Consider the following 22031-nt stretch of genomic DNA (forward strand, 5'->3'; position numbering starts at 1 on the left):
GAATTAATTTATGTTGGTGGCTGTTTGGGAGGAGAGTTGTAGTAGAATGACCATAGATTGTCAGAGATGGGTAGTTCATTCTGGGACCCTACACACAGATTTGCCTCCTGGAACAAAAGGTAGATAAAGAGATATGACTATAATTCTTACTTAGAATAGATTCCCCAGTGTCTTTTCCCGTCTTCTGTTTTGAGTGGGTCAAGCTGCCACGTTTGAAGAAGGAATATGTGTTCAGTGGCAATTTGTTTCAATCCTGCCTCTGATACTGTTTGTGTAGATTTAGATCCAGATTAAGCAGAACTTTGAAATTCTTGAAGGGGCAGAGATAATGGATAAAGATCCCCCAAAATTGAAATAAATAAAGGGGTTAAACTGAAAAGAGAAGAAAAAAAGAGGAGGAGGATGGGGGGAAATAGACATACAAAAATATTGACAGTATATTTTCTGCAAGGATTATTCTTTCTTGTGGTTTATTTCTGGATACCATCTGTTTTAGAACAACTTTAGCTGTTATAACAGACAAATTCTGAGATGTTAGTGGCTTGCCACAATAGACATTTATTTCTTATACAGAGTGAAGGGCAAGGCTTCTTGCACGGATCCAGACACAGAGACTCTGCCATCTTTCATATGCGTGTTCTGAGGTTACCCTGGGCATAAGCTTACAGTGTTCAGATAAAATAAATAACGATAATGGAGGGTCAGATGGGAGGATTCTTTTGGCCAGCACTAGAAGTACAAGATTTTATGGTTTAGAGTACCTCTGACCGCATTCCTTTGGCAAGTGTCAAGTCAAATTATCATACCTACCTGCAAGGGAGAGAGAGAAAAATGTAGCTGTGGGCTCAGAAGAAAAAGTAAACAAAGTTGGTTAACAGCCAATGCCTGCTGCCCTGTCTGGAAATCATTTCTTAAGAAATTAAGAGAACCAGAAATCCCCAAAGAGATGTACATAGGTATGTCACTTGGGAAATAATGAAACCTCTGTCTTTGTAAAGTTGTAGAAAAGGAAAATTTCATCAAAACTATTCTCATTAGAAACTTTGAACAGAAAAATGAAAAGGAAGAGAATTTTTGTAAAAAGAGCGATGTAAAAGTTAGGAGATGGTTGGTAAAAAAGAATAGAGTGTGGAGTTCCCGTCATGGCACAGAGGTTAACGAATCCGACTAGGAACCATGAGGTTGCGGGTTCAATCTCTGGCATTGCTCAGTGGGTTAAGGATCCGGCGTTGCCATGAGCTGTGGTGTAGGTCACAGACGCAGCTTGGATCCCGTGTTGCTGTGGCTCTGGTGTAGGCGGGTGGCTGCAGCTCCGATTCAACCCCTAGCCTGGGAACCTCCATGTGCTGCAGGAGCAGCCCTAGAAAAGGCAAAAAGACAAAAAAAAAAAAGAATAGAGTATGGACACCAGGCTAGAAGCCCCAGACCCCCCAGGCTACTTCATAACTTCATTGATAATGAAGGCTTTTTATCTGTAAACACTTCAAGCACCAACAGATGCTGTTCTAGCTTTTTCCTTCTGTTTCTCATGCCGCTAGGTGACTTCACTACCTTGTATTGGATCCAGAGTGACCTTCTTAACTAGGAACAGACCTGGTTATCTATCTTGTTTCATATTCCCACTTATCTTATATGAGAGTTTAATTTTTTAGTAATACTTCTGGGAAGAAGAAAATGAAATATTTTTTTTTTTAATGGCAGCACCTGTGGTGTATGTAAGTTCCCAAGGTAGGGGTCCTATCAGAGTTGCAGCTGCCAGCCTACAACACAGCTGCAGCAATGCCAGATCCAAGTTGTATCTACAACCTACACCGCAGCTCATGACAATACCGGATCCTTAACCCACTGAGCAAGGCCAAGGATCGAACCTGCATCCTCATGGATACTAGTTGGGTTTTTTCCACTGAGCCACAACAGGAACTCCCTTTTTTTTTTTTTTTAAATGGCCAAAAATGACATACTTTTAGCATCATTTGTATAAGATCTGAAGAGTGAGCAACTGCCATTCTTAGGGTGGGAAACATGATTACAACAAAAAAGTGAGAGTTTAGGGATGAATCCTCTCTTCCAGAGATTCTTAAGGAATGAATAAGGGAGCGTGAAAGACTGTTTCTTTTTAGACTAAAATGTAAAAAACAAAACAGGTAGCGCAAGGCAATCAGAATTATGAAAAAAGAACTTCTAGTTTTAAAGTCTTTGCTTTTGGCTGCTGACTAGACACCTGCATATTTTTCTAATGTCCAGTCTACAAACAAATGGGGTGTCATGTCAGTCCTTCCTGTTTGACTTCCTTGTGACCAAGTACTTAGTCATGTGGTTGAATTCCTAGGGCTGTCTGCTTATGCAGACCTGTAAAGCCTCATGGGACAAATTAGGGAAGTAATTACACGACTTCTGTGGATTTGTGAGGCAATAACTAGCCCTGGTCAAGAAAGCTACTCTAAAATAAAGTACTTTGAGAAAGTGGTTTGGACACGTTTTTGAATAAATGTTTTGAACAAGGGCAAATGAGTGACTTAAGAGTGCATTATTGTTTCCTCATGAATGGCCAATCATTTAGTAATCTTTGGCAGCATACGATTGCAGAGAAGACCTCAGTGTTCCCATTATTCCAAACTAGCTTTGTAAAATGCTATGATTTCCTCTTACGTAGGAAAGTGAGAGGCTCCTGCTTAATTTCTGATCATATGGATACCGTGACATTTGCCTACATTTGGTCAAAGTTAACTAAGTGACTTTGCTTTGAATTGGGTCCTGAACTATAATATAGAAAGAATTCCTTTCTTTCTTTATTAAATGAACTCTGGTTCTTACTTTGGTGGAATTCTAATCAAGCCTTAGAATCTAAAATGTCTGAGGTTGCCTAAATGTTTTTGTTTTTGTTTTCAGTCATTAAGAATAATATTTTTAATGCCCCCCCTCTTTTTTTAAATGGCTGCACCCACGGCACGTGGAAGTTCCTGGGCCAGGGACTGAATCTGAGCCACAGCTGCAACCTATGCCACAGCCACAGCAATGCTGGATCCTTTAACCCACTCTGCTGGGCCAGAGATGGAAAACGTGCCTCCGCAGTGACCCCAGCCACTGCAGTCAGATTTTTAACCCACTGTGGCCTCGGTAGGAATTCCTTCAATGGACTTTTTATATTCATAATCCTCATACTTTTGAAAGATTTGCTTATGGTTAAATAAAACTTTTTCTTACTTGTTAATACTTTCAATCTCAATACATGTATACATCTCTAGCTTATGTTTCTGCAGAATGTGTTATTAAAAAGTATTTCCAGATGCTCAAGGAAATGAATAAAGGATGGCATTATGGGTTAAAGTCAGGAGGGACTTTAAATGGTTATTAATAATTAGTTCATACAGTTATTTATTTATTTTTTTTATTTTCCCACTGTACAGCAAGGGGGTCAGGTTATCCTTACATATATACATTACAATTACATTTTTCCCCCAGCCTTTCTTCTGTTGCAACATGAGTATCTAGACAAAGTTCTCAATGCTATTCAGCAGGATCTCCTTGTAAATCTATTCTAAGTTGTGTCTGATAAGCCCAAGCTCCCGATCCCTCCCACTCCCTCCCCCTCCCATCAGGCAGCCACAAGTCTCTTCTCCAAGTCCATGATTTTCTTTTCTAAGGAGATGTTCATTTGTGCTGGATATTAGATTCCAGTTATAAGTGATATCATATGGTATTTGTCTTTGTCTTTCTGGCTCATTTCACTCAGTATGAGATTCTCTAGCTCCATCCATGTTGCTGCAAATGGCATGATGTCATTCTTTTTTATGGCTGAGTAGTATTCCATTGTCATACAGTTATTTAAAATATAGTGCCCATTCATTTACTGATTCCTTCATCATACTCAATATATTGAGTGTCTAATATGTGCCATGCCCTCTGCTATATATGACGAGGATTAAAATAGCATATAAACATAGCCACTGTCTTCAAAGTCCTTAGGGTCTAGTGGGAACAAAACAAAACAAAAGCATAGTGATATTATGTGAGAAATATGCTCAGAATATATCAAGATACAATGGGAGATCCATAGAGGGGTAAATCATCCATATTTGGGTGGGGAGGGGATCCAGATGCCTCTGGATCTGAGATAAGTCAAGGACTTGTCAAAGTGAAAAATCTAAGTAGTGCAGTGTTTCAGTGGGGGCTAGCATGTCCAAAGCCTTTGAGAGACAAGACAGGATGTCATTTAGGGAAAGTGCTTAATAAATAAGGTTGAAATGTATAGTTCAAGGAGGAGATTAGGAAGTAAATAGAAAGCAGAGCTTGGCATTGGATAAGAGTGCGAAAGACCTTGCAAGCCCTGCTTAGTAATTACCCTAGGTGTATAAAATCTGACGGATTTAAGAAGTGGGGTAGCTTGGTCAGACAAACATCCTAGGAAGATCACTCTTGCTATAAGGACAGGAGAAAGAGAAATGGGAAGAGAGAAATGGTGAAGTATTGTTGCAGTTATTTTGGTGAGAAATAAAATGGCCCGATATATAGAAAATGGGGGAGATTCAGGTGGTATTAACGAGGTAGAAATGACAGAGTGTGTGACTAGGTGTAGGGGTGAGGAAGAGGGAGAAGTGGGGGTGGTTCTCAGGCCTTGCTCCTGTCAGGCCATGGGATAGAGACTAAAGAAGGAAGAGCACAGTTGGGGAGGACAGATGATGTGAGGTCTGAAGTGGAGTGGCTGAGTTTTTGATGCACAGGAGACGTCCATATGGAAGTACGCAATATCTAGGTGGCTCTCTTGGTGTTCCACTTGGGAGAGATCTGAGCTGGAGTGAGAACCTTAGGAATAATCACAATATAGCTGGTTGTTGAAGGGATTGAAGCAGATTAGGCTACTAAGCTCATGAATATGTACATCCCTACCCTCTCCCTGCTTAAGAGTCTATCATTTAAGAAATAGGTGGGAAAATTGGAGCCCTTAAAAGAGACTGAGATAGAGTGTGTAGAGAGGTGGGAGGAGAATTAGGACATATGCCTGTCACAGGAGATACAGAGGAAAACGTCTCAATGCAGAGAATGTTAAATAATGTCAGATACTGCCAATTGGCAAATAGGATAAAGACTGAGATGTAGCTGCTGTATTTATAATAAAAAGAGCCTTAGTGCTGCCTTTCCCAGCATCCCCATGCACATTAATCAACATTGCTTTGTTCCCCGACTGTGGTCTACACTGATCAGCCACTTCCCCCAGAGCAAGTAAAATGGATGTAATAATACAAATAATAATACAAATCAACCACCACTGGAAAAATCCATGTGTCCTGAGGACAGTACTTTTTTTTTTTCCAAATGACAACAGACTTAGCAGTTTAAATTTTAATTTTCATTGCAAAAGCTGTGGGCACTTGGTAAGCAGTAAATGAAAGCCTATTCAGAATGACTGGTCTGAGGGTGATTTGTAGGGTAGCTGCTGGAGGAAACATTAAAAAAGACAGGGCTGGGCTAAAGGCATCCCTAGGATAGGCTTCATCTGAGAAAAACTACCAAGGAAGAGTTAGAGGATTTATAGAATGGATAGGAGTAAACCAGAGGAGAAGTGAAGGATGGTTCTACAGTGAAGACAAACTTGGACACTACAGGAGCAGTAACTCAAAAAAGGAGATTTTAGAGGGGAAAAAAGATTTAGTGTTGAGTATTTTGAGTTTGAGTTATTGGTAAAATATCCAAGTGGAGGTATTTATTGACTTTGAAAGATATCAAACTTTTCTCTGTGTGATCAACAATGGTCATTACTTGGGGCTGTATATTCTCTCTACACTGTATTGCTGGTGTAGGTAGAGGGCAGATGCTCCTGCAAAATGATGAAGAGAAAGACTGGAAAGAATCCCTGAGTTTTCCAATAAAAATGACCTTGGTGTTTGCATCAGTCAGGGTTCTCCAGAGAAGCAGAACCAATAGAATAGCTACCGAGAGAGAGATTTAATTTAGGGAGTTTGCTTACACAATTTTAGAGCTGGTAAGTCTGAAATACATAGGTAAGGCCAGTAGACTGGAACCTGAGACAAAGTGTCTCTGTTACAATCTTGAGGCAAAATTACTTCTCTGGGAAACCTCAGTTTTTGCTCTTACAGCCTATGGCCAATTGGATTAAGCCCATCTGTCATATTAGTGAGGGCAATCTGCTTTACCTAAAGTCAACTGATTGTAAATGTCGATCACATCTGTAAAACATCGTCAAACCAACATCTTGAGTAGCGTTGGACCTAACAACCAGACAACATAGCCTAGCTATACGTTCACACAAAATTAACCCTGTCAGTGACATTTTTAAATAAGTACCTGTTCAAGCTGCACTTCTTCAGGCTGTTGAACATGCACAGGTATCTCCTGACACCTGTCCTCTATTGCTGTCTTCCCTCTTCTCTGTAAATCCTTCATCCTTCATCTAACATCCTTGATTCAGCTTTTATATTCCGTCCGCATAGCCTTCAACCTTGCGGTAATACATCCTTCCCTTGACAGGCATTCTTGGCTAATAATTATGCAATATGTTTAATCAGAAGTTAAAGATCCAAAGCCCTTTCATATAGATCATTTGAAGCTACCACCCTGTGAAGAGGCAGGCAGGGCTGATGATATTGCTGTCTTTTGCTCACTAGCCGTTAAGTAGGGCTCAGAGAAGGGGGTGACTTAATGTGAATCTCATGGCTCCTAAGTGGCATGTGGGCAGCCCTGAGCTGTAGAGTGCTTATATTTGATCTTTCTATAGCAAATAAATACAGATCTGAAAACTTGTAGATAAAGAGAATAAGAGTCTCCTCCTTGAATGTGAGGATAAAACACCTATGAGGAAAACTGGCATTTAGAACTGGTGTAAAAGAAAGCATTTGGTGATAGCATTTCTGCTGCCCAGAGCCCACACGCAGATTGAGGAAAAAGATGATCATGGAGCAGCATGAGCTGGCTGGGGACCGAGGTGAGCAGGAGTCAGGAGGTTCAAGGGAGACACTGCAGACCAAACCAGAGAGGCAGCGGGCTTGCTCTTCATCATCCCAGCCCCCCCCTGTGCTCAGCCTTCCTCCTGGCTTTTGACTGGTCACGTTTTACAGTCTTTTGTGGCTGGAGAGCAGCCCTAGGAAAACTGAGGCATCTGTACAAAGCGGCTGAGTCACCACTTCTTTCTATTAATAAACAAATGAAAGCCACATTTGTGCAGCTAACCCACAGAAAATGAAGGAGAATGTTTGGCAGGCACAGCAGAAACCCAATCTGGAAACTACAAATTTAAAAACAATTATTTTAAATTTCATATCACAAACTTCCTTTTGGAGGCTTCCGTTAGCTACATCTCTGTTAGGATATTCTTCTGGGAGTAGAAATATAAGCGCCCCAGAGCTTTGTGCTGCTCAGAGCCGTGGATTCTAGAGGACACATGAAAGCATACTTTCGTCCTGTACCGCAGACACGGTCTTTTGTTCTGATATAGCATTTCATTCAACAGTAGTAGACACACATACTTTGTCTCTTGATTTGCAGTTTAGGGAACAATTTCCACTTGTTCCCTCCCAGGGTGCATTATTAACAACCAATTGGCATACAGTTTCAGACTTTTTCACAGGTGAGAGTGAAAATTGAAAGTGTGGATTAGAGGGTTCTCGGCAGGCACCCTGGATAATTTATTGCCCTTCTGTTGTAATGGCTGAATATATATATATATCTTTCACCATATGTAGCCTTTCATTTAGACTTCCAATCAATGGTAAAAGAATAAGAACCGGTTTTTAAAAACCATCCCTTGGAGTGGAACTAATCAGCTTGTGGTTTCTCTTCAGGTAGTCTGACCATTATCCAATATGCCCTCTATAGCCTCAGATAGGAAATGACCTAAACGTCCACTTTCCAGTTGTATGGATTATTTATTCCTGATGCCCTCCCACCTCCATCTCCATCCAACCCTCTACTTTGCATATTAAAGTTAAGCCTCTAACCATTGAATCTTCACGTCTGGAAAGTTGATCTGGCATTGCCATTACATCCAAACTTACTTAGTGCCTTATATGGCATGAGTTGAAAAGAAACTATTTTTGAATTCTTGTGCTGTTGAACAGTTTGAAAGTTGTGTGAAAGATGAGGATTTATTTCTTCGCCTGACTAGATCCCCTGGGTTTTATTTGTTAAGAATGTTATTTTCCCAGAGGCATTAACCCGCCAGTTTAGAAGGGGGAAAAAAAATCCTTGTTTTTAGTTTTAGTTTGGTGATGTTAACAGAGGTTAGGAGGAGAGATTTTGAAGAGCGTAACAAACTGATGGCAATTTCAGATCGTTGGAACATTTTGAACAAAATGAAAAATCCTTGACCTTGTATCAAATATCATAACTTGTAAGAAACTCACTACAGAAATTATATATTCCTATAATACAATGTTTCCTATGTGCCTATATTTAATCAAAGCCACAAGGCAAATGAATTTGGATTGGGAAACCGCCTCTTATTCGTCATTGTGAGGAGGGAAAGCTTTTATTTTGTCATTAAAAAGTATCATTAAAGAGTAGGTCATTTCTTTCATTCCTATTCATTTCTGTAACTTCCAATACTTTCTAAAAACTCTAATAACTAGAGCACCTGGATCATTTTCTAGGCTTGTGTTCTGTTAAAAGCAAATTAAATAGAAAGCTTTCATTCGTGAAATTATCCCTGGAAATTGATCCAAATCATATCTCTGCAGTAGTAGTTTCTCAATCTATTGTGGTAAAGTATAATGAATACCAAGATGTGACCTACTCTAGAACTTTCAGTGATTTATAATATTCTTCTTATATTGTCAGCAAATTAGACTCTGTAGACAATATAAGAATTTCTTTTGTGAAGAGTTTTAATAACAGTCAAAACAGGGGGTGGTTTATTTATTTATTTAGTGTTTTGGCTGCACCTGCGGCATGTGAAATTCCCAGACCAGGGATCCAACCTGCACCACAGCTGTGACCCAGCAGCTACAGTGACAATGCTGGATCCTTAAGCCACTACATCAGAACGGAAACTCCAAAGGAGACAGTTTATATTAGAATGTTTCTTGTTTAGGGGCTGAAAGTCAGCATTATTTCAGGTGTGAAATATTCCCTTGCTCTATGCTGCTTTGCTCACTATCAGCATGTGGATTACTAATAAAATCAGTGTGAAAAATTCCTTAGAAAATGACATCTCTTCTGTTTCATATTTGTTCCCACTGTATCTCGCTCTATGCTGGCTAGCCTTTTAAACACCTTAGGATACCAAGAACAGTATTCAGATAGTATCCTAAATTATAGATCTTCAAACATCTTACTTTTAGACTATAACTAAAGCTATTTGAATGTTTGGCTTTATCCACCAAGGGCATCATATGAAGCCCAGGAAGTGAATGCGTGTAGTTACATAAAACTAGCTCCTAGTCTAACATCCAAATATATATGGATAGGATACTAAAAACCCATAGTGAAGTATTGAAGTTCTAATATTTGGCATTTCTAGACTTTTAATTTCTAACACATTTGGAAATAAGTCATCTGTAGCAAATGACCAAGATAATGACTCTTCATTCAGAATATCTTGTAACTCAAACTTTTCTGTTAAGTAGAAAAAAATATATTTTTAGAAGAAATATCTTTTCCTGAGATTTTTATCTTCAAATTATGGGAAGTTAGAGAGCGCATAAAATATGAAAGTTACAGAATATTAATCCCAAACAGGGATTTGAAGGAAGGCTTTGTCACACTGACACAGAACTAGTCTGCTGTGATGAAAATGGGCTTATGAATAGTGGTATACATTATGTTCTATCTAAATTAATTCATTACTAAGGAAGTGTCTTTTGGGAGTTGTCTTTTTTTAAAATGCTTCGTATATTTAAAAGTCCGATTTGTCAAAGCCATGTCACATATGTTACAAAGATTCATCTCTTGCTGATCTACACAGCCAACTAATTTTCCAGCAGACACTTTTCACAGTTTATTGTGTTCTAATGGCACAAACCAACATCAAATGTATTTCTTGAATGACATTCAAGATGAATTAGCCATGTGTGTTCTGTTTCTGCACATGGAGATTATGGTTTCTTAAGAGAAATAAGATTTTTTTTTTTTATTGTATTTTCTAGGGCCGCTCCCTCGGCATATTGAGGTTCCCAGGCTAGGGGTCTAATCGGAGCTGTAGCTGCCGGCCTTTGCCAGAGCCACAGCAACTTAGGATCCAAGCCACATCTGTGACCTACACCACAGCTCACGGCAACACCGGATCCTTCACCCACTGAGTGAGGCCAGGGATCGAACCCGAAACCTCATGGTTCCTAGTCGGATTTGTTAAACACTGAGCCACGACGGGAACTCCCAAAACCTTGTTAATATTTAACTGCTTGTGTTTTAATTTAAATGAAAATTGGGTTAAGAGAGAGTTTGAGCATCTACTCACTATTGAAGTATTTGAATAATTAGGATTATTTATAAACTTTGATTTTTCTTGCTCTTTGGAATTCAAATCTTATTTAAACAAGGTTAATATTTGTGCAAGTGAAAGAATACCAATTTTTTATGGAATGACATGAGAGTGAATGAGATGTATGGTTGCTGTAAAGGATGTTTCTGCAAAAAAAAAAAAAAATAGGGTTTGTTTGTTTTTTTTTTTTTCCAACAAAGGTTAGAAGAAAACATGATTCTATGTCATCGAATGGTTTTAGTATTTCTCATAAGTAAGTATTCTTTACTACTATGGTCTCTTCATGAATGGGAGGTGTTGAAAAGAACTTAGAAATGGGAACTGAGAAATGTCTACACCAGGAAACAGGCAGGTGAAAACTTTTTCTCTAGGCACAAAGCAAAAAGATTTTTTCAAATGTGTTGTTTCCTTCAGAAATTTAGAAACGAATCATGGTTCAGTTGAACTACTTGAGCTCTCTCTTCCACTTGGGACTGCCTTTTACTGTGCCTGCCTACAGTATGACATGACTGTACAAACAAGGGGGCCAGATGCCATTGCAGTATAGATAATGCATGTGGGAATAGACACAGGAGCTGAAGGAACCCGGAACTGCAACACACCTGCCCTTTGACGGTGAAAAATCCTCCCTCGTCTTAATGGCAGAACCAGGTCTCTTGACTTCCTCTGTGAATAAGGGCAGAGCTGCATAATTCTCATGTCCTAGTTCATGCTTCATACACCTATACTGTGTGTGTATGCACACCCATATGTGTGTGTGTGTGCATGTGCGTGAACTGAACTGAAACTTCTCCCTGAAGTCTCCTTTCAATAAGAAAAAAATAAATAGCTGAGGTTTGCCCTTTGTCAAAAGCTTTGAAGAGATAGCTTTAGCAGACTCTATTTCTGGAGTTTTGTCCTGCTTCTCTACCCCGTGAGGAAGGATCTGGTGGGCTGGCTTAATTTACTTCATGCACACCAATTATTAATACAAACGGCGACCTGGGCCTACTTCCTTTCATTTATACAATTTCAAGGATGGCCAGTCAGCATGCTCCAGGCAGGACATAGAACCAGTCATGCATGGGAAATTGTGCTTTATTCTCTCCCCAGTAGGCTCCTCTCATGCTGTGGCTACAGCCCACAGAACTCTATCTTTTATCCCTCAGCAGTTATTTAGAATCATTTGGAAAGAACCTGCCCTGCCTCATCAATAGAGGTAATTTAGCCAGTGGCTCTAAAAATGTTAAGTTACATTCCCTGTCTCAACTGAGAATATTTATATTGTAGAAGAACTTCAATGTGTTATGTACCCTTGGTAACATCACAGTCTTTAATTTAGTTCCAGCATCATTAACTGCATCACATTATCTATTAAAATAAGTTAAGGCCCACAGAATGGGAGAAGATATTTGCAAATGAAGCAACTGACAAGGGATTAATCTCCAAAATATACTAACAACTCATGCACTTTGATATCAAAAAACAACCCAATCAAAAAAAGGGCAGAAGATCTAAGTAGACATTTCTCCAAAGAAGAATGACAGATAGCAAAAAAAAAAAAAAAAATGGATGAAAAGATATTCAACATTGATAATTATTAGAGAAATGCAAATCAAAACTACTATGAGTACCACCTTGAACTAGCCAGAATGGCCATCGTCAGAAAGTCTACAAACAATAAATGCTGGAGAGGGTATGGAGAAAAGGGAACGCACATTGGTGCAATCACTAATGTAAACAGTACGGAGGTTCCTCAAAAAACTCAATATAGAAGTACTATGTGACCCAGCAATTCCACTCCTAGGCATCTAGCCAGAGAAAATTAATTCAAAAGGATACATGCACCCCTATGTTCATTGCAGCACTATTTACAATAGCCAAGACATGGAAGCAACCTATATGTCCATCAACAGAGGAATGGATAAAGAAGATGTGGTACATATATGTAATGGAGTATTAGCCATAAAAACAATAGCATAATGCCATTTGCAGCAATATGGATGGACCTAGAGATTATCATACTAAGTGAATTAGACAGTGAAAGACAAACATCATATGATATCACTTATATGTGAGATCTAAAAAAAAAAAAAAAAAAAATGCAGATGAACTTAGTTCCAGATCAGAAACAGACTCACAGACTTTGAAAACAAACGTATGGTTACCAAAGTAGACAGGTGTGTATGTGCAGGGGGAGTGTGGACTGGGAGTTTGGGATTGGCATATGCATCCTGAGGTATATGGAATGTTTGGCCAACAGGGACCTGCGGTATAGCACAAGGAACTTTACCCAATACTCTGTGATCATCTATATAGGAAAAGAATCTGAAAAAGAATGGGTGTGTGTATATGTATAACTGAATCACTTTGTTGTACAAAGGAAATTATCACAACACTGTAAATCAACTATGCTTCAATAAAACTTTTTTTTAAAAAATAAGGTAGTTTGTTTTTCAGTAGGATCGTTTTCATTGCAGTGAGAAGAGATTTTAACTAGTTTTCACAAATTAAGGCATTGTCAAAACGTTTTCCAGTTGTTTGGGAAGAAAAAGCCCATTAAAATGTGGGAATCTGAAAGTGTATTAACTTCTCTGTGTCGCTTGTGACTGCATGTTCCCCCGTTGAAGGGCCCATGCCTTATTTTTCCTTGTTCTTTCAGCATGGCCACAGTGCCTGGCATTTAGTAGATTGATTGAATAAAAATTCTTGTAAAGATGAAATTTTTAAAAATCAAGTATTTATTGGAAGTTCCCTTGTGGCATAGCAGGTTAAGGATCTGGTGCTGCCTCAGCTGTGGCCCAGGCTGCAACTATGGTGCGTGTTTGCTTCCTGGCCCAGTAACTTCCACTTGCTGTGGGTGTGGCCAAAAATTTAATTATGTATTATATGACTTCAGTTGTCCAAGGTGCAGTATGGTATACCGGTTAAAAAGTGTAGAATCTGGAATATAACAGACCTAAATTTATATCTCAGTATTTCCACTAACTAGCTGTGTAATCTTGGGCAAGTCACTCACCCTTTCTGTCTCCGTTTCCACAACTGAATAACAGAGCTAATAATAGTACCTACTCACGTCCGCAAAACAGAAGGCATAGTGCCTAGTATATCGTAACAGCACCATATGTGTTAGCTGTTCAAGGAGCATACCATTTAATGGGAGAGGAGAGATATACCAATAGCTATAATTTAAGGCAAAATGTAATGTTTTAGTACATGTCATATAGGAAAAGATTTAAGATCTGTGGCTATTCAGAAGAAATAAAGGTGCCACCTGCTGTAGGAGAGCAGGCAAATCTTTGCGAAAGAGGTGAAAGCCCTAAAGCCTGGATGGGCTTTCGACAAGTGGAATGGGCAGGGGGCACCCAGGATGGGTGATGGCAGGAACAAGAGTGTGCCAGGGGTCAGGAGCCTGAAGCAATTGAGAAATGGTCAGATGGGCCAAGGGTCTCTCCAGAGACTGAGCCAAGGGCTTTGAGTGCTAGGTCTCACTAAGCCTTGATTTGGTTAAAATGGGATGTCATTACCTTTGATGGAGCAGAAGTGAAGTTTTGCAATTGGATCAATCCATCCCGCTCCAATAATTAGAAGTTATCCGTTGTTTTAATGAGAAGAATGTATTTGTTGTTTCTAGTTTAATTTTTCATCAGCTTCTCACTTTTGTTTTCTTAGTTTAGAGGAAAACCAAAAAAAGTTATAAAGGTTTTTTTTGTTGTTGTTGTTGTTTTTCTTTTCTTTTCTTTTCTTTTTTTTAAAGGCTAGGACTTTCCGTTGTGGCTCAGCAGGTTACAAACCTGACTAGTATCCACGAAGACGTGGGTTCGATCCCCAGCCTTGCTCAGTGGGTTAAGGATCTGGAGTTGCCGTGAGCTGTGGTGTAGGTTTCAGACATGACTCAGATCCTGTGTGGCTGTGGCTGTGGTGTAGGCCAGCAGCTGTGGCTCCAATTCGACCCCTAGTCTGGGAACTTCCATATGCCACAGGTACAGCCCTAAAAAGCAAAAAATAAATACATAAATAATAACAACAAATCTAATTCAGATTATGTCACTTCTCTGTGCATACCCTCCTCTTGATGGTTTTCTGTCTCACTCCAATTAAAAGCCAAGTTCTTATCATGACTTATAAAATTCTTCATGATCTGCCTCCTTCACCTCCATGACTTCACATTTACCCCTTTCCCATTGCTCCCTCCAGCCAGGACTCACTTTCAGTAACTGGAGCACCCTGTCTCCTTATAGGGCATTCCTCTTGCTTTTCCTTTCCCCTTTTCCCTCTGTTCCTTCTGTGACCACCCTGTAAAACAGTGCCCTCCTACTCTAGCCTCCATATCCATGTAGGTTCTACTTCTTAGCCATTATCACCACCTGCCACATTATTTATAAACATTCTCCTACAGTCTGTCTTCCCCCCAACAGGCAGGTGGGACTTTGTTAGTGGGGACTTTGTTTTATTTACTGCATTCGTCATATTCCTAGTACTTGACTGTGTGGCACACTGGACTGGCTTCACAAATATTGGTTGAATAGTCAACCTTACTTTCCCCACCTCCATCCCACACCCAGCAGACTTCCGCTTCAGAATGCCTTGAGATTTAGGGCTTGGAAAACTTCCATTCTCTGTATATCCAAGTGTATCTGCATTTATCCTCACTTTCTTTCTCCTCTTCTTAGACAGAGTGATAACCCTTCTCCTCACCTGATTCTCTGACACCATCATCTTTTGTGTTCTCTTATTGTATTGATATTGCTCTACAAGCTGTTTCTTTCCTCTCAGCTAACAGTTTACTGAACATTTGCAAACATTTTAAAATTCTTTCCACCTTACTGTGAAAACAAATGAACAAACCAAAAAAACCTATTCTTCAACTCTACATTCATTTTAGCTACAATCCTGTCTCTTTTCTTCCCTTACCACACAGATACCAAAGAACTGTCCACCAAAATTGGCTAAGAGTTGGTACACATGCTTCCCACTTTTTGCCTTCTGTAGACATTGCTGATTAATCCCAGTGCCCTTCTCAAAGCCTATAGCCCAGCCTCAGAGCCTTCCTTTAACACACTGTTCCAAGTGGCCATTAGCAACCAGAGTAGCTGCTTTGGTTGGCACCTGCTTGCCACCTCTGGAGCTTATTCTTGTCTTAATTTTCTCACCTCCCTGCTCAATTACAATAAACGTTCTGAATTCCTATTCCTATTGGTTAAATGTGATGGACTCATTGCCATCCTCATTTTAATTTCTCTTTTTGAAATTCTCTCCCATCTTGGCTTTATAAACTCAGATTTGTTGTCATTTTTAATTCTTTTCCTCTTCAGAGACTCTCTTCTTTTGCCCCTACAATGTTTATCTTTGTCTACCCAGGGATTCTTTTTTTTTTTTTGTCTTTTTGTCTTTTTTTTGTTGTTGTTGTTGTTGTTGTTGTTGCTATTTCTTGGGCAGCTCCCGCAGCATATGGAGGTTCCCAGGCTAGGGGTTGAATCGGAGCTGTAGCCACCGGCCTACAGCAGAGCCACAGCAACTCGGGATCCGAGCCGCGTCTGCAACCTACACCACAGCTCACGGCAACGCCGGATCGTTAACCCACTGAGCAAGGGCAGGGACGGAACCCGCAACCTCATGGTTCCTAGTTGGATTCGTTAACCACTGCGCCACGACAGGAACTCCTACCCAGGGATTCTTAAACTGGGATAAATAATTTCCCAGAGAATCCATGGATGGATTTAAGGGGGTTTGTTATGTGTGTGTAAAATGTTAAGTGTTTGATGTATGGATGTTTCTAGCTTGAGCACTGTAGCTTTTATCCACTTCAAAAGAGGGTGAAGAATTACTGCCACTTGCTTCCTCTGGATAATCTTGCCCCAAGCTCATGGCTTCAGCCACCAGCACAATGCAAGTGAGAGCACAGAAATGTTCAAGTCAGACAAACCCATGTTCATATTCCAGCTTCCCCTTGTAGAAGCTATGTGACTGGGAATGTTACCTAACCTTTATGAAACTTGATTTGTTCAACTACAAAATAATGGAAATGATCTCTAATTTGTAGTTATTTGTAACATTGTAGTTAATTTGTAACAGAGATGTCATTTGTAAAGCTCTTAGTGTCTTGTGGTATCAGTGATAATTGTAGCCCTACCCTTCTTGGTCCCTAAGACACACAAGCTTCTCAGCTTGCAAAGCCTCCCCTCCCCCATTCTGAAATAAGTTTTCATTTTTAGGGTTCTGTCTTGCTGGAGCAATAAGCATTATGTGACTCATGCATTATCAATTAATTGTGTTAGCATTCATTTATTAACGCAGGCATCTAAGACAGTGCAGAGGGTAGTAGTAGTAAGTCTATCTTTTTGTACAATATCTAGAAAATTGGAATTGGGCACTTATAGAAATTTAATTAGACTGAAAGATGTTTATAAAATTGCTTCCAGTATTTATCTGGCACAGTCCAAATAGCACATTTTCAAAGATGTCAACAAGACATGGCAGAAACCAAATTATTCATTATATACCATTTAAGAAAATTTAGGTGGGCAGTGAAAGTTGCCTTTTCATTCTTTAAAAGGCATGTGTTTTCAAAACTGTGGAAGCTGAGCAGGTGTCTCTACTCATGTGTATTTATTGTATCCTATTAAACATATGTTTGTAAACTTGTCATTTATTTATATCTTGTGATTCTGTTCCTGATTGGTGAAAAGACTTGGATATGTAGTGTGTTTTAGAAGTTTGATACACATTTATATCCAAAAGCAGAAGTCCTTTAAGTGGCTTTATAAAATGATACAGCCAAATCCCAAAACCCAAATATTTTGGTCTGCAAAATAACAAAGATTTCAAACAAACTCAGCTGAGCAGGGATCCCTAGTCTAATGGAACCATGACCTCCTGGAGTTGGTGCTTGACCCCAAAATTCTCCTGCCCCTGTATCTATCCCACATCTACTCCTAGAAGTGATGTGAATTCACAGAAGGTGAAATGAAAACCTTTATTTATTGAATTTTAAGGGATAGTTTTAAGAATTTTTCAGCATTCTTCCAAATAATTAAAAACTCCCTGAATTAGGAGGAAGTTAGAAAATTGAATTCAAAATCACTGACCTAGGTCTTTGAGTGAATGAATCTAGTATGGAAAAAAGTTAAGACTTGATTAAGGTTCGGTTTAAAAGTTTTCTGCAGTGTTTTGTTAGGAATTGTGCTAAATACTTTTATAATCAAGACATGGAGATAGCAAGAAATTGTGAAGTACAGAAAACAATAATTATAGAAATAATTAGTCCTAATTCCACCACCCAGAGATAACCATTATTTTCATATAGTTTTGCTCTCTTCCTCCCTCTCTCCCTTTCTGTCTCCTTTCTTTCTTTCTCTCTTCATATAGATAGATTTACAAATATATGTCTAATAAATACATATGTATACACATGTAGAATTATATCCTAGAGAATGTGTATAATCTGTATTTTATATACTACAATATAAATAAATAAAATATTTGAAGTTTGTAATTGGAATAACATTGTTCTTTCAGTGTTGTATTATAGGGAAATAATCAAATGTAATCAAATATTTATATAGAAAGATGAAACTATTTTTATAATAGCAATAATCTGAATCAGCCTCAATGGAATATTAGGTATCCAATACATTTTAATAATAAAATGTAAAATGTAAAATAAATTAATGCATAGAGTTTTTATCCTTATGTTCTGTATATGACATTTTAATGACAAAAAAATGCACTTGATAATTTTTTTTACTTTTCTTATTTTCCATCATGAATATTTAATCAAAAGAAAGAAAAGATAAATATGGCATTGTGTTAGAAAATATAATATTTAAAAATTACTGTGAGAAGAATTTGCTAATCTGTTTAAACATGAATAAATCTTTAAGTAAATCATGTTTATTTATGAAGGGCAAATACGGAAGAGATATTCCAAGTTTCAAATGAATTTCTATTTTCTTTACCTTGAACCCAACAAAACCATCTCCATATTACTTCTCACTCTCTTTCTCTTAAAAAAAAAAAAAAAAAAAAAAAAGACATATCCACCATACTTGAGGCTATAGCTATTTATTTTCCTCTTAAGGACAATATGACTTTTCCTCCCTGGAATTAAAACCATCGAGGATTAAGTATTTTTCAAAAGAAAACCTTAAATTGAAATACTCTTATCTCGGTAATATTATGTGACTGTGGCTAAGGTAAGAATTATTCATATCTATCCTGTAGGGTAACATGACAGGCAATATAAATTATGAATAATGTTTGTTTTAGTCAAGCGTGTGAGAATCCCTGGAAGCCCGAGCAGTTTACAGACATTGAGAGATTATGCAGTCTTTGCAAAGCCATTTTTTAATTAATACACTTAATCTGTAATGCTGTGTTTCTTCAATTGCTTTTCTCTGTAGTTTATCATTTGCATATTAATTTGTTGTTAAAGTTAATAGACACTTTTTATATAAATTTGAATTTATTGAATGAATTGTTGGTGTTGGGTTTATAGCCCACTTTAAATTGCCATGCTATAAGTGTATAGCATTTATACTTTACAAAGTAATTTGATATCATATTCTCACATTAATTATATATGGAGACTTAATCAAACTACGGAGTGATTTTTCTTCATGATAGCACCCCCGTGTTTTTTGTTCTGAGGCACCTATGTAGGTATCCAAATCCTCCTCTGACACCTCTCCAGGCTTCTGCCTTAGCTCCATCTCTATTATCTGAAGAAAATTCCACAGAGGGAGGAGACTTCCTCTTTGGCATAAATGTGTTTATGCTGCAGCGAGCAAAAGCCAAGGGTTTGAGAAGCTACATTTTGAAAATACAAACCTGTAATGTAAGGATAGTCAACATTTTAATGGTTCTCTAAAAATGTCGTAAACCATCTTGGGGCCAGTCAAAATATCCTTACCTTTCAGCAATTCAACTATTGTTTCTGAAGCATCTTATAACTTGGACGCTGGCATATTGGGGATTAAATGTGAATAGATTCACAGTGAAGGGAGGATGAGCAAGGTTTCTGCTTGCTGGAGCTGCAAGTGCCAAGTGTATCTGTCCTATTTACTGGCACAGACTTTAGCTTAAACTGTGACTCTTGAAAGGTTAAGGGATCCTGCTGAGATGGTTCTATGATAGGCTTCCTATTGGTCCTCAGAACCTCTGTCACCAGAACAATCTTGTTGTCACTCAAAATTCCTGTGATGTCATTCTAAAACTCTACCTGGAAGCTTACTTCAGGTGCTCTTTTCTCCTGAAAAGAAAAATAAGCTTGACATCTGAATGTGTGGATTTGAGAATTTTCAATGTAATCATCTCCAAATGATCTTTTTAGACGGTAAGCATTTCAAAATGCAAAAACATAGAAATTATTATTTTTGAAGTTTTTTTCAATTCAAGACGATGAAATAAATCTAAATCTGAGGACACCAAAAGTAGAGGTCCACCTTGGGTTCCTTAAAGATGAGTTTCTAAGTTGTTGAAATGATTTCTTTCTCATTAACTTGAAGCAGAGGGAGCACCTTTTAGAGTTGCTCGAATAATACTAATAGCCCCTCAAATTTTTGTAAATGAAAATGATTTTATTTTAAATTTATCACAGTAAAGATGTATGTGGGTCTGTTATCCTAATCAGTATTTATGGTGTTTCAGAGGTACAAACTGTGTGTGCCTATCTTGTACGTGCTAATGGAAAAACAACATTTGTCCCATCTGAAAAGGAATAACGCAGAATTACCGTCCATAAAAAAGTATCACGTAGTGAAACTAATTGCCTCAGTCAGAAATCTAAATGACTTTGTCGATTTAGAGAAGAGTGTTAGCACTTTCCAGAAACCATAATTGTGATAACAGCCTAACAAAGAATGGCTAATATTGCTCTTTAACTGCCTGAAGTAACAGTACATACTCCCGTGATATGTCATCTCATTTATCATGTTCCATTGTGGTTTACTTGCCTCACAAAACTTTCAACTTGCTTTGAACATTTCTGTCAAGCATCAGCTACTGGCTGATTGTTTTCTACCATACTGTTCTGATTACCACGTTTTAAAGTCAGATCCTCCTGCTGTTTCTTTTTCTTCATGCTGGTGCCTTAGTTGCCTTGAGGGCATTGCATCGGGCTGTTGACGTACAGTAAATCAGCAACTCTGAGCACTCAGCATTCTCCATCTTGACATGTATGTTGCAAACTTCATTATTTCTGTGATTTAACTTCTCCCTTGGCATGACTCTTGATTATACTAGATTCAGGATTTTATGTATAGAAACATTTTGGTGATTTGCTTGGGGGGGGCTGTTTTCAGAAATTCCATTTTTGAAAATTCAGCTTAAGTTGTATTTTGCAAACTTTCATCAGAATGACTCATTTAGAGTGTATTTTAGAAAACCAAGAGAAATTAACTTTGGCTTTTGCTTACTAGTCCTGTTCACTGCCTGTAAATTAGAATAGGCTTGAAAAATAGCCACTAGTGAATGAAAATACTTGTGCTTCTCAATTAACTACTGGGAGGCAACTTCAGGAAATTCTGAGATATTTCTGTGGGCAATATGTCTCTGGAGAAGGCTTCATCAAAGTCCCCTCGGGGAGTTTCTGGGGTGCTCCTGGGCTGTCTACTCTCCCTCTGTGCTCTCTCTGCACCAGTGGGAGAAGCGCTCACCGCCACAGCCACCAAAACCTGTCCTCTGACCACTTCGCTAGTTTGGCTAGATGACTCTGTCACTCTGACCACCAGCGCCCAGCTGCTGAACTACTTTCTTACAAGTATTCTAGGTGTCTCCTAATGAATAGTTAGTCACATCACACGGAATGAGAAGACTTGGTATAGACAATCCTGGAATCTTGTGTAAGACTTGTAAAGCTTGCATTGTGGAATCCATGTGTTAGGGACAGTTACCAAATTTGTCCCATTGTGTGCATTGTTTTTCTGGGAAACCTCTCTACCAACCCCCTTCCATCTCTCTTTTTCATGTTCCCATCCTATACATACACACATACGTGTACTCACACCAAACACACCTGAACCTTGTATCACATGTTAGGGTCATCTGAGCTACCTGATGCTATATACTTTCCAATGCTGATATGAAAGTCAGCTTTTTAAACTCATCATCATACTATTTGTTCTCACTATCACTAAATAAAATTCATAATGCAATGTATATTGTATGAACACACAAATTTATGCACATGTTGTGCCAAAATCCTTTGTTCAGTGTACTGGCCAAAATGACACTTTTTAAAACAGATAGGAGAAGTCTATAATTTGTAAAACAACCATAGGAACCAAAAAAATCTCAGCAATGATGCTAAAATGTCTACTTTTGAAGAAATTCTTTCTGATGTTAGAGAATCCTACATCTTAGTTTTTACCAAAAAAAAAAGTAAGTAACAATGTATTCTGAGGTTCCATAAAAAATGCACATTCATATTTCTGAGTTTGCATCAGTTTAAAACTTAAGAAAGATCAGAAGCAGAAATCATCCAGAGAGAGAATGAGAAGGCAGGGGAAAGTGAGCACATATTGTAATTCCATCCATTCCATGGATCCAGGAAGATCCACATGTAGCCCTGTGCTTGTAGGTTCTCCATGTTCACAGCTGATGTTAGGGCTGGCTGTTAGCT

General features: G+C 38.5%; 1 protein-coding gene and 1 long non-coding RNA gene across 51 annotated transcripts in view; both read left to right on the plus strand.

The window, feature by feature from the left end:
• Positions 1-22031, plus strand: part of COL25A1 (collagen type XXV alpha 1 chain) — a 456561-nt gene that overhangs the window by 238686 nt on the left and 195844 nt on the right. The gene's annotated exons all lie outside the window — the stretch shown is intronic.
• LOC146401007 (uncharacterized) lies at positions 14468-18243 on the plus strand. The gene is made up of 2 exons (XR_014813229.1): positions 14468-15474; positions 15869-18243. It is a non-coding gene; the product is annotated as an uncharacterized LOC146401007 (long non-coding RNA).

This window comes from Sus scrofa, chromosome 8 (genome assembly GCF_054392235.1).
Source record: "Sus scrofa isolate SSC_HxYL_T2T_F1_AM1 chromosome 8, Sscrofa_HxYL_maternal_Yorkshire_Landrace_v2.0, whole genome shotgun sequence".
Classification (NCBI taxonomy): domain Eukaryota; kingdom Metazoa; phylum Chordata; class Mammalia; order Artiodactyla; family Suidae; genus Sus; species Sus scrofa.